Genomic DNA, 17506 nt, shown 5'->3' on the forward strand with positions numbered 1-17506 from the left:
ACTAATGTAGATAACAAAAATAGCGCCCCAAAAAACGTCAATGATCGAACACCACTAGAGATGACATGCTATAGATGTAGGAAAATGCCCCATTCTTTAACCATATGCAGGGAAGATTTACCGATGGTTTAAATTAAGGCTAGACAATCGAAGAGGGGATGATTTTAGAAAATATTGGTGAAAAAAGCGCCTCTTTCCTGTAGAAATGTTGCCAGTGGAGGGTGAAGGAATTCATGTTTTTAGCCAATTTTTCGATATTTATCGTCCGAAGGATCGAGATTCAAAATGATATTGATCCCATGAAAATCCGTCGCCTCTGTCGAAAGGTTTTGGCATACATACATACATACATACATACATACATACATACATACATACATACATACATTTAAACAGACAAGTGAGATTTATATAATAGATTATTCCTATTTACTTGCCTCTCCATAAGGACAGAGTTAGACACAAGGTCGGTTTTTAATGTGGGAAAATCCAACTCCCTAAAAAGGGAAACTCTGGATAGAAACAAAAATTAAAATTGTCTCGGTCATGAAGGATTTCTCCTTTACTGACTAAGGACCGAAAAGATGAAGTGTAGCATCAGAACAGATACTACGCTGTGATCTCCATTATTATAAGGATGCTGATCTTTACTGTCAGCAGTAAATGAAAGACAAATCCTTGTAGACCGAGGCAATTTTATCAAAATGACATAATAATAATTTTATTTAGAAATGTTTTATAACGTTCATTTTTTATAATAAGAAACTTTGATATTTGCTTGCCTCCCCACAAGGACAAGTGCTTGCCTCCCCACAAAGTTAAATACAAAGTCAATTTTGAATGTAAGGAACAAAACACATTTAAAATGATTTCTTAAAACCATGCATTAATTTTATAAACAGTTTACGGTGATTCCAAATTTCTCAATTCTTACGTCGGTTTTTTTAATGAAAGGAAAATCCTGTTCCCACAAAATATTTTGCAAAAAATTATGTAAATATATAAACGCACTCTACAAAAAAATTATGTAAATATATAAACGCACTCTACAAAAAAATTATGTAAATATATAAACGCACTCTACAAAAAAATTATGTAAATATATAAACGCACTCTACAAAAAAATTATGTAAATATATAAACGCACTCTACAAAAAAATTATGTAAATATATAAACGCACTCTACAAAAAAATTATGTAAATATATAAACGCACTCTACAAAAAAATTATGTAAATATATAAACGCACTCTACAAAAAAAATTATGTAAATATATAAACGCACTCTACAAAAAAATTATGTAAATATATAAACGCACTCTACAAAAAAATTATGTAAATATATAAACGCACTCTACAAAAAAATTATGTAAATATATAAACGCACTCTACAAAAAAAATTATGTAAATATATAAACGCACTCTACAAAAAAATTATGTAAATATATAAACGCACTCTACAAAAAAAATATGTAAATATATAAACGCACTCTACAAAAAAATTATGTAAATATATAAACGCACTCTACAAAAAAATTATGTAAATATATAAACGCACTCTACAAAAAAATTATGTAAATATATAAACGCACTCTACAAAAAAAATTATGTAAATATATAAACGCACTCTACAAAAAAATTATGTAAATATATAAACGCACTCTACAAAAAAATTATGTAAATATATAAACGCACTCTACAAAAAAATTATGTAAATATATAAACGCACTCTACAAAAAAATTATGTAAATATATAAACGCACTCTACAAAAAAATTATGTAAATATATAAACGCACTCTACAAAAAAACATGTAAATATATAAACGCACTCTACAAAAAAAATTATGTAAATATATAAACGCACTCTACAAAAAAATTATGTAAATATATAAACGCACTCTACAAAAAAATTATGTAAATATATAAACGCACTCTACAAAAAATTATGTAAATATATAAACGCACTCTACAAAAAATTATATAAATATATAAACGCACTCTACAAAAAAAATTATGTCAATATATAAACGCACTCTACAAAAAAATTATGTAAATATATAAACGCACTCTACAAAAAAATTATGTAAATATATAAACGCACTCTACAAAGAAATTATGTAAATATATAAACGCACTCTACAAAAAAATTATGTAAATATATAAACGAACTCTACAAAAAAAGTATGTAAATATATAAACGCACTCTACAAAAAAATTATGTAAATATATAAACGCACTCTACAAAAAAATTATGTAAATATATAAACGCACTCTACAAAAAATTATGTAAATATATAAACGCACTCTACAAAAAAATTATGTAAATATATAAACGCACTCTACAAAAAATTATGTAAATATATAAACGCACTCTACAAAAAAAATGTAAATATATAAACGCACTCTACAAAAAAATTATGTAAATATATAAACGCACTCTACAAAAAATTATGTAAATATATAAACGCACTCTACAAAAAAATTATGTAAATATATAAACGCACTCTACAAAAAAAAATGTAAATATATAAACGCACTCTACAAAAAATTATGTAAATATATAAACGCACTCTACAAAAAAAATATGTAAATATATAAATGCACTCTACAAAAAATTATGTAAATATATAAACGCACTCTACAAAAAAAAATGTAAATATATAAACGCACTCTACAAAAAAAATGTAAATATATAAACGCACTCTACAAAAAAATTATGTAAATATATAAACGCACTCTACAAAAAATTATGTAAATATATAAACGCACTCTACAAAAAAATTATGTAAATATATAAACGCACTCTAAAAAAATTATGTAAATATATAAACGCACTCTACAAAAAAATATTTAAATATATAAACGCACTCTACAAAAAAATTATGTAAATATATAAACGCTCTCTATAAAAAAAATTATGTAAATATATAAACGCACTCTACAAAAAAAATTGTAAATATATAAACGCACTCTACAAAAAAATCATGTAAATATATAAACGCTCTCTACAAAAAAATTATGTAAATATATAAACGAAATCTACAAACAAATTATGTCAATATATAAACGCACTCTACAAAAAAATATGTCAATATATAAACGCACTCTACAAACAAATTATGTAAATATATAAACGCACTCTACAAAAAAAATTATGTCAATATATAAACGCACTCTACAAAAAAATATGTAAATATATAAACGCACTCTACAAAAAAATTATGTAAATATATAAACGCACTCTACAAAAATATTATGTAAATATATAAACGCACTCTACAAAAAAATTATGTAAATATATAAACGAACTCTACAAAAAAATTATGTAAATATATAAACGCACTCTACAAAAAAATTATGTAAATATATAAACGCACTCTACAAAAAAATTATGTAAATATATAAACGCACTCTACAAAAAAATTATGTAAATATATAAACGCACTCTACAAAAAAAATATGTAAATATACAAACGCACTCTACAAAAAAAATATGTAAATATACAAACGCACTCTACAAAAAAATTATGTAAATATATAAACGAACTCTACAAAAAATTATGTTAATATATAAACGCACTCTACAAAAAAATTATGTAAATATATAAACGCACTCTACAAAAAAAATTATGTAAATATATAAACGCACTCTACAAACAAATTATGTAAATATATAAACGCACTCTACAAAAAAATTATGTCAATATATAAACGCACTCTACAAAAAAATTATGTAAATATATAAACGCACTCTACAAACAAATTATGCAAATATATAAACGAACTCTACAAAAAAATTATGTAAATATATAAACGCACTCTACAAAAAATTATGTAAATATATAAATGCACTCTACAAAAAAATTATGTAAATATATAAACGCACTCTACAAAAAAATTATGTAAATATATAAACGCACTCTACAAAAAAATTATGTAAATATATAAACGCACTCTACAAACAAATTATGTAAATATATAAACGCACTCTACAAACAAATTATGTAAATATATAAACGCACTCTACAAAAAAATTATGTAAATATATAAACGCACTCTACAAACAAATTATGTAAATATATAAACGCACTCTACAAAAAAATTATGTAAATATATAAACGCACTCTACAAAAAAATTATGTAAATACGGTCAGGATTGATTTTTTTGTAGAGTGCGTTTATATATTTACATAATTTTTTTGTAGAGTGCGTTTGTATATTTACATATTTTTTTTGTAGAGTGCGTTTGTATATTTACATATTTTTTTTGTAGAGTGCGTTTATATATTTACATAATTTTTTTGTAGAGTGCGTTTATATATTTACATAATTTTTTTGTAGAGTGCGTTTATATATTTACATAATTTTTTTGTAGAGTGCGTTTATATATTTACATAATTTTTTTGTAGAGTTCGTTTATATATTTACATAATTTTTTTGTAGAGTGCGTTTATATATTTACATAATATTTTTGTAGAGTGCTATTATATATTTACATAATTTTTTTGTAGAGTGCGTTTATATATTTACATATTTTTTTGTAGAGTGCGTTTATATATTGACATAATTTTTTTTGTAGAGTGCGTTTATATATTTACATAATTTGTTTGTAGAGTGCGTTTATATATTGACATATTTTTTTGTAGAGTGCGTTTATATATTGACATAATTTGTTTGTAGATTTCGTTTATATATTTACATAATTTTTTTGTAGAGTGCGTTTATATATTTACATAATTTTTTTGTAGAGAGCGTTTATATATTTACATGATTTTTTTGTAGAGTGCGTTTATATATTTACAATTTTTTTTGTAGAGTGCGTTTATATATTTACATAATTTTTTTTGTAGAGAGCGTTTATATATTTACATAATTTTTTTGTAGAGTGCGTTTATATATTTAAATATTTTTTTGTAGAGTGCGTTTATATATTTACATAATTTTTTTAGAGTGCGTTTATATATTTACATAATTTTTTTGTAGAGTGCGTTTATATATTTACATAATTTTTTGTAGAGTGCGTTTATATATTTACATAATTTTTTTGTAGAGTGCGTTTATATATTTACATTTTTTTTGTAGAGTGCGTTTATATATTTACATTTTTTTTTGTAGAGTGCGTTTATATATTTACATAATTTTTTGTAGAGTGCATTTATATATTTACATATTTTTTTTGTAGAGTGCGTTTATATATTTACATAATTTTTTGTAGAGTGCGTTTATATATTTACATTTTTTTTTGTAGAGTGCGTTTATATATTTACATAATTTTTTTGTAGAGTGCGTTTATATATTTACATAATTTTTTGTAGAGTGCGTTTATATATTTACATAATTTTTTTGTAGAGTGCGTTTATATATTTACATTTTTTTTGTAGAGTGCGTTTATATATTTACATAATTTTTTGTAGAGTGCGTTTATATATTTACATAATTTTTTTGTAGAGTGCGTTTATATATTTACATAATTTTTTGTAGAGTGCGTTTATATATTTACATAATTTTTTTGTAGAGTGCGTTTATATATTTACATAATTTTTTGTAGAGTGCGTTTATATATTTACATGTTTTTTTGTAGAGTGCGTTTATATATTTACATAATTTGTTTGTAGAGTGCGTTTATATATTTACATAATTTTTTGTAGAGTGCGTTTATATATTTACATAATTTTTTTGTAGAGTGCGTTTATATATTTACATTTTTTTTGTAGAGTGCGTTTATATATTTACATTTTTTTTTGTAGAGTGCGTTTATATATTTACATAATTTTTTTGTAGAGTGCGTTTATATATTTACATAATTTTTTGTAGAGTGCGTTTATATATTTACATAATTTTTTTGTAGAGTGCGTTTATATATTTACATAATTTGTTTGTAGAGTGCGTTTATATATTTACATAATTTTTTGTAGAGTGCGTTTATATATTTACATAATTTTTTTGTAGAGTGCGTTTGTATATTTACATATTTTTTTTGTAGAGTGCGTTTATATATTTACATAATTTTTTTAGAGTGCGTTTATATATTTACATAATTTTTTTGTAGAGTGCGTTTATATATTTACATAATTTTTTGTAGAGTGCGTTTATATATTTACATAATTTTTTTGTAGAGTGCGTTTATATATTTACATAATTTTTTGTAGAGTGCGTTTATATATTTACATGTTTTTTTGTAGAGTGCGTTTATATATTTACATTTTTTTTGTAGAGTTCGTTTATATATTTACATAATTTTTTTGTAGAGTGCGTTTATATATTTACATAATTTTTTTGTAGAGTGCGTTTATATATTTACATGTTTTTTTTGTAGAGTGCGTTTATATATTTACATTTTTTTTGTAGAGTGCGTTTATATATTTACATAATTTTTTTGTAGAGTTCGTTTATATATTTACATAATTTTTTTGTAGAGTTCGTTTATATATTTACATAATTTTTTTGTAGAGTGCGTTTATATATTTACATAATATTTTTGTAGAGTGCGTTTATATATTTACATAATTTTTTTGTAGAGTTCGTTTATATATTTACATAATTTTTTTGTAGAGTGCGTTTATATATTTACATGTTTTTTTGTAGAGTGCGTTTATATATTTACATAATTTTTTTAGAGTCCGTTTATATATTTACATTTTTTTTGTAGAGTGCGTTTATATATTTACATTTTTTTTTGTAGAGTGCGTTTATATATTTACATTTTTTTTTGTAGAGTGCGTTTATATATTTACATAATTTTTTTGTAGAGTGCGTTTATATATTGACATAATTTTTTGTAGAGTGCGTTTATATATTTACATGTTTTTTTGTAGAGTGCGTTTATATATTTACATTTTTTTTCGTAGAGTGCGTTTATATATTTACATAATTTTTTGTAGAGTGCGTTTATATATTTACATTTTTTTTGTAGAGTGCGTTTATATATTTACATAATTTTTTGTAGAGTGCGTTTATATATTTACATTTTTTTTTTGTAGAGTGCGTTTATATATTTACATAATTTTTTGTAGAGTGCGTTTATATATTTACATTTTTTTTTGTAGAGTGCGTTTATATATTTACATTTTGTTTGTAGAGTGCGTTTATATATTTACATAATTTTTTTGTAGAGTGCGTTTATATATTGACATAATTTTTTGTAGAGTGCGTTTATATATTTACATTTTTTTTTTTGTAGAGTGCGTTTATATATTGACATAATTTTTTGTAGAGTGCGTTTATATATTTACATTTTTTTTTTTGTAGAGTGCGTTTATATATTGACATAATTTTTTGTAGAGTGCGTTTATATATTTACATTTTTTTTTGTAGAGTGCGTTTATATATTTACATAATTTTTTTGTAGAGTGCGTTTATATATTTACATTTTTTTTTTGTAGAGTGCGTTTATATATTTACATAATTTTTTGTAGAGTGCGTTTATATATTTACATTTTTTTTGTAGAGAGCGTTTATATATTTACATAATTTTTTGTAGAGTAGGTTTTTATAGATAAGCGCGATATATTAAGGATGCAAGGGAAATGACTCATTTCAAATATTAGAGTTATCTCCCATGGATTAATAATTTTTCAGTCTTTTCTTTTTTCGATATTAATGAATCGAATTGCATTTTTCAATGGCATTTGGCTTTTTAATTATTGAATTTCAGCTCTTCCAGTTCGAATGAGTTATAATAAACTAAAAATAAATAAATAAATTATAAATAAATAAATAAATAATAATTTTGACCGTTTCATATATACTTGTCGAATTTGAATCAAGAAATGAAATGTAGATGATAGGGTAATATATTAATCACTCGTCTACATTTGAGTAGTTTTCTAGCACGATAGAGGGAACTACCTTCTTTGCAAGTAGTCTTTTTTTTTTTTTTGTAAATCACTTTGGGAGGATGAGTCGTCATTAATGGAGAGTATTAAAAAAATTGAAATTCTAAAAAATATTTCCATTTTTTGGTAATTGTGGTCTGGTAGACCAACACAAACTCTACCTAAAAAACTTATTTTCTAAAGGCTTTTGGGTCTGCTGAAAACGAATATCGCGTTTAAAATTAGGACGAGCAGCTAGTTTTCACGATGCTAAAAAGATACGTTCCCATATATTTCATGTTGTAATATAACGTGGCGGCCATATTTGTCCATATTTGTAAAATTTTGCTTGGTTTCCACCTTAACATTTTTCTTTAAAATGACGACTTTTAAAGGTTTTCGTGTCCACTGAAAAAGAATATTGCATTAAAATTTTACGCAAATAAGCAGTTTTCTGTATAAAAATCAATGTGATTCTGTATGTTATTAGTCGTGGCCATTGTTGTACGTGCAAGTGCATACATATATATATATATATATATATATATATATATATATATATATATATATATATACATATATATATTCTAAAGTCAAAACATTTTTTTCTTTTTTTTTTCGCTGCCAACATTTTCAAGCTGTTTATATCTAATCGTCTAAAATTGAAATGAATAAAATTTGTTTTTTTTTGTGTGTATGCAAAACACGTTGCATTTTGCTGAGTTTTTAAAATGAGGATCGATAATTTATATTATTTGGATTATTCCGACTACTGTTCTCATCTTAAGGATTATTCGTACAACGATTCTGCAAGGATCCATAGCTTAGTGGATAAAGTAGTTGATAAAATTTAGTTGTAAGTAACACTCTTCTGGAAGTTGAAAGTTCAGTTATCAGTGTGTTCTACCCAATCATGGCTGATAGAACAAGAGCAATATACCCCCTCGTGTAAATTCTTTGCTGAGTTTGAAAACATACAGCTGAGGAAGGTGTGCGAGCCTTTTCTAGTCTCACGCAAACACGCGTTCACATCTCAAGCCATTTTTCTTGTCATACACATACGCGCACACAAACATACGTGCACACGCACACACACGTAGATATATTCACGTTCATGTACATACACTCACATTCACGTGCATACACACACACATGCTAACGTACACACATGTACGCACACATACACGCACACGTACGCACCCATGGGCAACGTCACTTCCCTTTCAAAGGGAATCCACCAGAAACAACTATAAAAGCAGGAGACAAGTTGTTTCCTTCCTTTTTCGAGTCGCCTTCCAACCTAAGAGGTCGACGGACCAGCCGCCTCCCTTTCGGGGCGCGCGTGCTTGTGCGCCTCACGCCACCTGCTACTATATGTGGGGGCAAGAGCTAACAGACAGTACGTACACTTTATACGCTTTCTCTCTCCATGAACTCGATTGACTTTCTCACTCTTTTTTCCCTTTTGCTTTGGTCCATCAACCAGACAAGTTCGCGTCCACAGCTAGTGGCCTGAAGATATTTCCACGTGGACAAGTACCAACATGTGCGCGCAGCTTTACTGATGTCAACCCTCTATCTTTTTCTTTGTCTACACGCTGGACTGCTATTTCTCGTTCCACTACATTACTCACTCCTCTTTCCACGTGCGGACATGAACACGTGTTACACCTAAAACATTCATTTTTCAACAGAAAATAAACGACATGTTTATTTTATCCAGCAATTGAGTTTTGTTTCCTTCTTTCCATTCGTTTCATTATTTTCTTTTGTAGCGAGTTAGAGTATTTATATCCTGGTCCGCAACAAAGGTCATAGGTTATATTAACCGAAACGTTGCGAGAATAACAGTCAAGATGAAAACAGAATGCAAATAATACACTGCAAGGTATACAGGGTGGAATGCTAAAAGTGTCGCCCGAAAAGAAAGCAACACTACAGCTTTATTTAAAAACTTTTATTGAAAACATTAATTCAGGTAACTTGATTATGTAGTCGAGCTGATATCTATTCAATGTAGCCGCCTTCAGCCTCAATCACCACCTCAATACGGGTCCGGAACTGGGACATGCATTTTCCACAATTGCCGGCGGGAGTTCAGCGAATACTCGGTGGATGGCGGCGGTCAGGCTGGCTTTGCTGTTGTGGGAGGTTATGTTGGTGATGTTCTTGACATATGACCAAATGAAGTAGTCCAATGGGTTCAGGTTGGGGTAGGAGGGGGCCAGTAAGAGAAGGGTACAAAGTTATAGCACTCCTTCTGAAACCAAGCCTGGGTCTCTTTGGACTTGTGAGCCAGCACCGAGTCCTGCTGTCACACCCAGGGTTTGCCAGTGGCCACCTGATTGCACGAAGGGATCAACACATTCTTCACGACATCCAGGTACACTTTGGTACACGACTTTCAAGTCGACCCACAATGCATTTTGAGGGTGCTGACAATGGTCCTGTTGTCATATCTTGGATTAATAGAGAGCATGAGTTGTACAGTGGCGCATCTCGGATCTCGCTTGTTGAACATTGTGTCACTTTCAGGCATGATAGAAGGTTCCTATCGCTCTGTGAATTTGTACATAATTGATCCACTAGTAGATGGTCTGCAACAAAAACAAAAAAAGAAAACCGGTTTTCATCAAACGGAAATGGAATCATGTCGTCTTTTCTAGGGCGACAATTTTATCGTTCCAGCTTATAATAAAAACAAGTTATAGTACTTACGGTCAGGATTGATTTTTTTGTAGAGTGCGTTTATATATTTACATAATTTTTTTGTAAATATATAAACGAACTCTACAAAAAAAATGTAAATATATAAACGCACTCTACAAAAAAAACATGTAAATATATAAACGCACTCTACAAAAAAATTATGTAAATATATAAACGCACTCTACAAAAAAATTATGTAAATATATAAACGAACTCTACAAAAAAAATGTAAATATATAAACGCACTCTACAAAAAAACATGTAAATATATAAACGCACTCTACAAAAAATTATGTAAATATATAAACGCACTCTACAAAAAAATTATGTAAATATATAAACGCACTCTACAACAAATTATGTAAATATATAAACGCACTCTACAAAAAAATTATGTAAATATATAAACGCACTCTAAAAAAATTATGTAAATATATAAACGCGCTCGAGATCAGAGGAGAGAGAATCAGAGAGAACTTTGTCATTTACAGCCTTTGATGTGTTGCCGTAGATGGTCATGTCATCAGCATAGATGTCAACGAATGATTTAAGTATGTGTTTAGGGAGGTCATTGATGTAGATCTGAAGAGAGTTGGGCCTAGGATTGACCCCTGAGGGACTCCAGCATTTATATTGCAGGCCTCCGATTTTTGTCCATCTACCACTACTCTTATGAGCCTATCGGAGAGAAATGATTTAATGATTGAGAAAACATTTCCAGTTATACCGTAGCTGGAAATCTTGTGAAGTAGACCCTTATGCCATACCTTGTCGAAGGCCTTTGATATGTCAAGAGCAATTGCCCTAGAAAGGAAGCCTTTGTCAAGAGATTCACTAATCCTGTAGGATATAACCGTCAGCACATCTGCGGTAGATCTTGCAGAGCGGAAACCATATTGTGTGTCACTAAGAAGGTTATTCATGGTACTTTTAAATAGGTTTTAATACATTCTGCAACCCTCAAGTGGGGGGTGGTCTGGTTGGTGCTTTAACTCGCTTTCCTTTGCTTCATCTAAGTTTTGGTTGTGTTTATGTTATGCTGTTCGATTTTTATTTATAATAGGTTCCGCACTATCTGTTAAGCTTCGGCCCCTGTCACAACACTGTAGAGTTGCATCTTTGTGCCTGTTTTCCAAATACTTTCATGGAATCGGCTGTAATGAGCTCACTGCATTTGTACCTTTCATGCATCAACCTAAATATTCCTGATGCACTCGACTAGCAGAAAAATCCCACCACTTCACTGAGATGATGTAAGAATTTCTACTCCTTTTCTTGGACTTCTTGCCTTTGGAATTTTCAAACGAGGATTGGTTATTTGTAGTATTTAGATTCTTCAGACTATTGTTCTCATCTCTAGTGTGATTTTCACAATGTTTCGGTCGATATAACCTCCAACCTTCTTCAGGTGTATCTTCTCGAACTCGAGGGTAAGAAATTGTGTGTGTGTGTGTGTGTGTGTGTATGCGAGTGTGTGTGCGAGTGTGTGTGTGTGTGTGCATGTGTGTGTGTGTGTGCGTGTGTGTGTGTGTGAATGTGTGTGTGTTGTTAAGAAAGATAAATTGTATGCGTGCGTTCTTTCTGAAAAGTTAGAAACAAAAATCTGTCAGTCTCACAGAAATTGAAAATTAATTTCATGCGTATTAAAAATATAATATTCCCCAAATATTGTACAACATGGAACTTCTATCTGACGATGCTTAGGCAAATAAGAACCCAAATTTGCATACTTTATTCCACCATTATAATTTTTATTCACTTCCGTTTGTGCCTATCCATTACGCTTCTGCAACATGTTGCCTTCTATAAACTTCAATGGTGAATGCTCTGACCAACTGCAAGCGCTTGTACCTCCTCGATGTGACTACCCCCGACAAACCCGACAAGCAACTAAGTCCCACCCCTTTACAGTAGAGATCCCTAGGTATAAGAAAACCTTTTACTCCAATAGTTTCTTTCCCCAAAACTGCAAATCTTTGGAACTCCCTTCCGGGATTCTGCTTTCCCAACTGTACTGATATGCCGAAGTTTAAGTGTAATGTGAACAAACATCTTTCTACTCATCTCCCTTCATAATGCCCTTGCCTTGTTTGGAGTGAAAATTGAAAAAAAAAAAAAAACTTCCTTTATATACACAATAAAATAATGTTTCAAGCAAACTATATTAATCGCCATGAGATTCTAATTTTTTAGCCGATTACGTTTGAACACCATGAAAAACTTGAGGAAGAATGTGACGAATTAAAAAAAAAAACACAGATTAGTTTAGAATTAAGAGTAAGGGATCAGTTTTGTATATAAATTTAACATGAAATAATCATTTAGTTTCATGATATTTATTTAACCGGATAACGTTTTTGATTGTTTGAAAATCAGCTAATCAAGTGTTTTAGGAAGATTCTAGCGATCAAAAAAAGCGATCGATTCACCAATCAAGAAGTCAGGGATTGCAGTAACCTGCAGGTGGTATCATCAATAATCTGCCCCTAAGATTGACCCCAGAGAGAATTGCTAACTGTTGGGGTGGCACCCCTACACATTCTGACAATGGACTATTCCTGATGTCACTTCCGATATTCAGTTTCTGCTACTAAGCAGTCTGGACCTTAGAGTCACAAGGAGTTGGTCGTAACCTTACTTTGTCCTTCCAGTTGAGCCGAGTCCCACTCAACCAATATACGTTTCTGTATTTTCCGTTAATATATATTTTATTTCACTGTTTCCAAGCCTTCTTGTTCTTCTTTCAACATTTAAACCACAACAATAACAAAATGCTACAACGGATGTTTGATGGAAAAATAAGAAGAGGAAGATTAAAAATAAACTGGGAGAAAACAATCGAGAAAGCTTTGATTGTTGAAGGGATACTGTGGATCTGCCTTCAGATGGAAAACGATTGTGTATTTTGACTCATCCATAATAAGACATTATTGGAATTATTAAGGAGTCACTAACGGGGTGCCCTGTGATTGGAAGAAAAAACAACCAATCACAGACCTCCTTTTTTTAGATTCCTCCCCAACATCTCGAGGGCGGTTATTTCGAATTCTCTTCCTCTTTTGCTTGTTGAACCCCTGAAGACAACACGCGTTTTTCAGTCTTCTCCGCCATTCATATTGACCTTGAAAATACCACTATTATAGGTTTTTAGGGTCGCTGAAAATCAAAATAACGTTTAAAATTACGGCAAATTAGTAGTTTCCAAGATAGGAAGAAATGTATGTTTTAAAAAAGTGTGAGATCACTTTTCTATAATAATTTAACGTAAAATGAGCACCCACGTTCTGGACACGATTTTTTTTTTTTCGAGGGGGGGGGGTCTTTCCACCCTCGGAAAATCGTTTAAAATCACCACTAACTTTTAAAATTCCAGGAAACAAATAGTTTCCAAGATATGAAGAAATGCACTCACTTTATGGTCACTTTTTGAGTAGAGGGGGGGGGGACTGCCGGTTTGTTTTTTGTTCTTTTTCTTGGAGGGGGATATTCAATTATAGAACTTGTATAGTTTTTAACAGGTGCTTATGCAGGCTAATTAATTTGTTTTGGGAGGTGGGCGGGGTGTGTTGTGGCGGCTGTGGCCCCCTCCCACCAAATGTAAACATAATTTTTGTAAAATATTAAACAGTTCTTCTGCTCGGTTAATGTCGGCGCATTATAAGCACCTATTAAAAAACTATACAAGTTCTATAATTAGTAGATGTACTGAGACTAAAGCCGCTTCCAGAACTGCCAGCAACCACTGTAAAAAAGTAATAAAGAATGCAAGAGAATTGTATGCTCAGTCTGTCAAGTCCAAAGTAGCTGAGCAGCAGCTTTGTTCCCACCAGTTTTGGCAAATAGCAAACAGAATCCTGAACAGAAGCATGTGCTGTATCCCAACTCTCATAAATAGACCTGAGGTAATCTCGTCAGCATCAGACAAAGCCAAACTTTTTGCCAAGAACTTTGCAGCTAATTCTAACCTTTGCGACCAAGACTGCCAACCTCCAATATTTCCTCCTGTATCAGAAAATATGCTATGTGATATACAAATATCTGTACATGATGTTGCCAAGCTAATCAAAAACCTTGATTCCAGTAAAGCAACTGGCCCTGGCGGTATTCCAATTATAGTACTCAAAAGACTTCAACCAGAACTTGCGCCCATACTTACAAAACTGTTTAAACGTTGTCTTAAGGAGAATTGCTTCCCGTCACCTTGGAAAATCTCATCAGTATGCCCCGTATTTAAGAATTCAGGTGATCGTTCATCCCCCTCTCAGTACAGGCCAATAAGTCTCCTGTGCGTCATGAGTAAGTTGCTGGAATCTGTGTTAGATAGAGAAGTAATCAACCATCTTAGCAAAAATAACACACAATATGGTTTCCGTTCTGCTAGATCTACAGCAGATGTGCTTAAAGTTATATCTCATAGGATTAGCGAATCTCTCGATGGAGGCTACCTTTCTAGTGCAATTGCTCTTGTCATATCAAAGGCCTTTGATAGAGTGTGGCATAAAGGTTTACTTCACAAGATCTCCAGCTACAGTATAGCTGGAAATGTCTTCTCAATTATTAAATTGTTTCTCTCAGGTTCATAAGGATAGTGGTTGATGGGCAGAAATCAGAAGCTCTTAGTATTAATGCTGGAGTCCCTCAGGGGTTCATCCTAGGCCCAACTCTCTTCCTCATCTATATTAATGATCTTTCAAATCACATACTTACATCATTCGTAGACATCTATGCTGATGACACTACTATCTATGGTAGCACATCTAAGACAGTAAACGACCAAGTTCTCTCTGATTCTCTCTCCTCTGATCTTGAGCAAGTGGTACAATGGGGAAAGAGGTGGCTTGTTACTTTTAATGCATCTAAAACCATCTTTACATCATCACCGCTCTAATTCCCATCTGGCATCAATTGAAATGAATGGCTCTCGTCTTGAAGAGGCCTCATGTTTTGACAAGCTTCTGGGCTTGACCTTTACTCCTGATCTTAAATGGAACACATACATTAAATCCGTTGCCAAGGCCGCTGGAAAAATGGTAGGATCCTTCTATCGATCCAGTAGATATCTCACTGCTGATGCAATTCTCTAACTATATAAGAGCCAGGTACGTCCAAGGATGGTGCCTTGATAGAGTTCAAAATAGACTTCGTAACCTTGTGGGGATGTCCTTTTCTCTTCCCTGCAAGCTCTTTCTCACAGAAGAGATGTTTGTCTCTGCTTTATCGTTATATTCATGGCAGGTGCTCGGCTGAGCTCCATTCTATGGTCCCCCCCCTCGCCAAACTTTCACAAGAAACACCCGTCTAGCAGAAAACACTATCACTAGTTTCCCCCACTCTTTATCTGTGCCTAAACCTAAGCGTAGATTCCATGAGCAAAGCTTCTTTCTTAGAACTGCACGCCTATGGACTTGTCTTCCATTTTTCTGCTTTCCAGCTGACTACAATATGGTTGTCTTCAAGTCTAAGGTAAACAAGTTTTTGACGAGCCGTTCCATATAAGTTAACAAATTTACCGAATCTCCATTACTAATGATTACTATATTGTCCAATTGTCTACTGTACACTCTTTAACCCTTATCCTCGAGTGGCCTTTTGGCCTTGATAAGTGGTGATACCTATGTAAAAAAAAAAAAAAAATTGAATATCCCCCCCTCCAAAAAAAGAACGAAAACCAAACCGGCAGTCCTCCTCTCAAAAAAACAAAAAAAAAGGCGACCATAAAGTGAGTGCATTTCTTCATATCTTGGAAAATACTTGTTTCCTGGAATTTTAAAAGTTAAAACGATTTTCCGAGGGTGGAAAGACCCCCCATCCCCGAAAAAAAATCGTAGCCAGAAAGTGGGTGCTCATTTTACGTTAAATTAATATAGAAAAGTGATATCCATTTTTAAAACTAACATTTCATCATATCTTGGAAACTACTCGTTTGCCGTAATTTTAAACGTTATTTTCGTTTTCAGCAACCCGGAAAACCTATAAGAGTGGTAATTTTCAAGGAATTTTCGAAGGTGGAGTAATTCTTCATATTTACCAAATTTTTTTTTTTTTTAATAAAAAATAAAATAAATAAATAAATAAACAAGAACATTATTACATCGGTGATTTAACTAAAACGAATATATGTCGCTCAAGCGCTATCTGATCAGGAAGAAGATGATCATTTTACGTTAAATTTATTTATGAAAATAATTCTTCACAATAGCTTTTTTTCCCCTCCAAATGTTTTAGGGTGTTTACTGCTCGCCTAAAAAAGTGTAGCAACTATTTTTTGTCATGGGGAGGTGATTTAGCTCAGGGTCTTCATCTACAATAATATTGATTTTATAATAAAGTCAGAAAAAAAAAGGTGCTCAAGAACGGATCCACCTAAAATTCTTATACCAAAACAATTATGTTTCTTTTTTTTTTTTTTTTTTTTTAAATTAATCAAGGGGAATAACTTCGTCATTGTTTCTTGAAATGCAAGGGAAATAATTAACTTTTATCTGATATGATCAAATAATTTACTTTAAAATGTATAGATAGTATGGAAGCAGTTAGTGGGAATAAAATGTCATGTCATATATTTTGTTGGCAAAACATTTTTTACTCTTTAAAACATACTTAGGGTGATAATGCCACACAATGTAATCGACTTTGTTACAAAGTCTATTTTTTTTTTCAAATCAACTTATCACAAAACCCTGACCTGATGAGGATAAACAAATGTCATTTCCTGATTCAACAGTGTAAAACTACTCTAAATCAGTTGAAATAAAGACAACCTTCAAAAAATAAAAGATTATTGCACAGTAATGTGAAACTTAATCACATTAAAATAGAATGAAGAAAATTCTAAAAAAATAAAATAAAACATTAATGATTTGAACATTTATTGAATTAAAATGAAAGAAAACATAAATTATTTGAACATTTATTGAATTAAAATGAAATTAAGAAAATTCTAATTACACAAAATAAAACATTAATTATTTGAACATTTATTG

The 17506-nt window shown here is 30.7% G+C and overlaps 1 long non-coding RNA gene across 1 annotated transcript in view; it reads right to left on the minus strand.

The window, feature by feature from the left end:
* LOC145249382 (uncharacterized) overlaps positions 1 to 17506 on the minus strand; it is a 452671-nt gene that overhangs the window by 412698 nt on the left and 22467 nt on the right. The gene's annotated exons all lie outside the window — the stretch shown is intronic.

Source organism: Euprymna scolopes, chromosome 28 (assembly GCF_053919585.1).
Source record: "Euprymna scolopes isolate OS-2025 chromosome 28, ASM5391958v1, whole genome shotgun sequence".
Lineage (NCBI taxonomy): Eukaryota > Metazoa > Mollusca > Cephalopoda > Sepiida > Sepiolidae > Euprymna > Euprymna scolopes.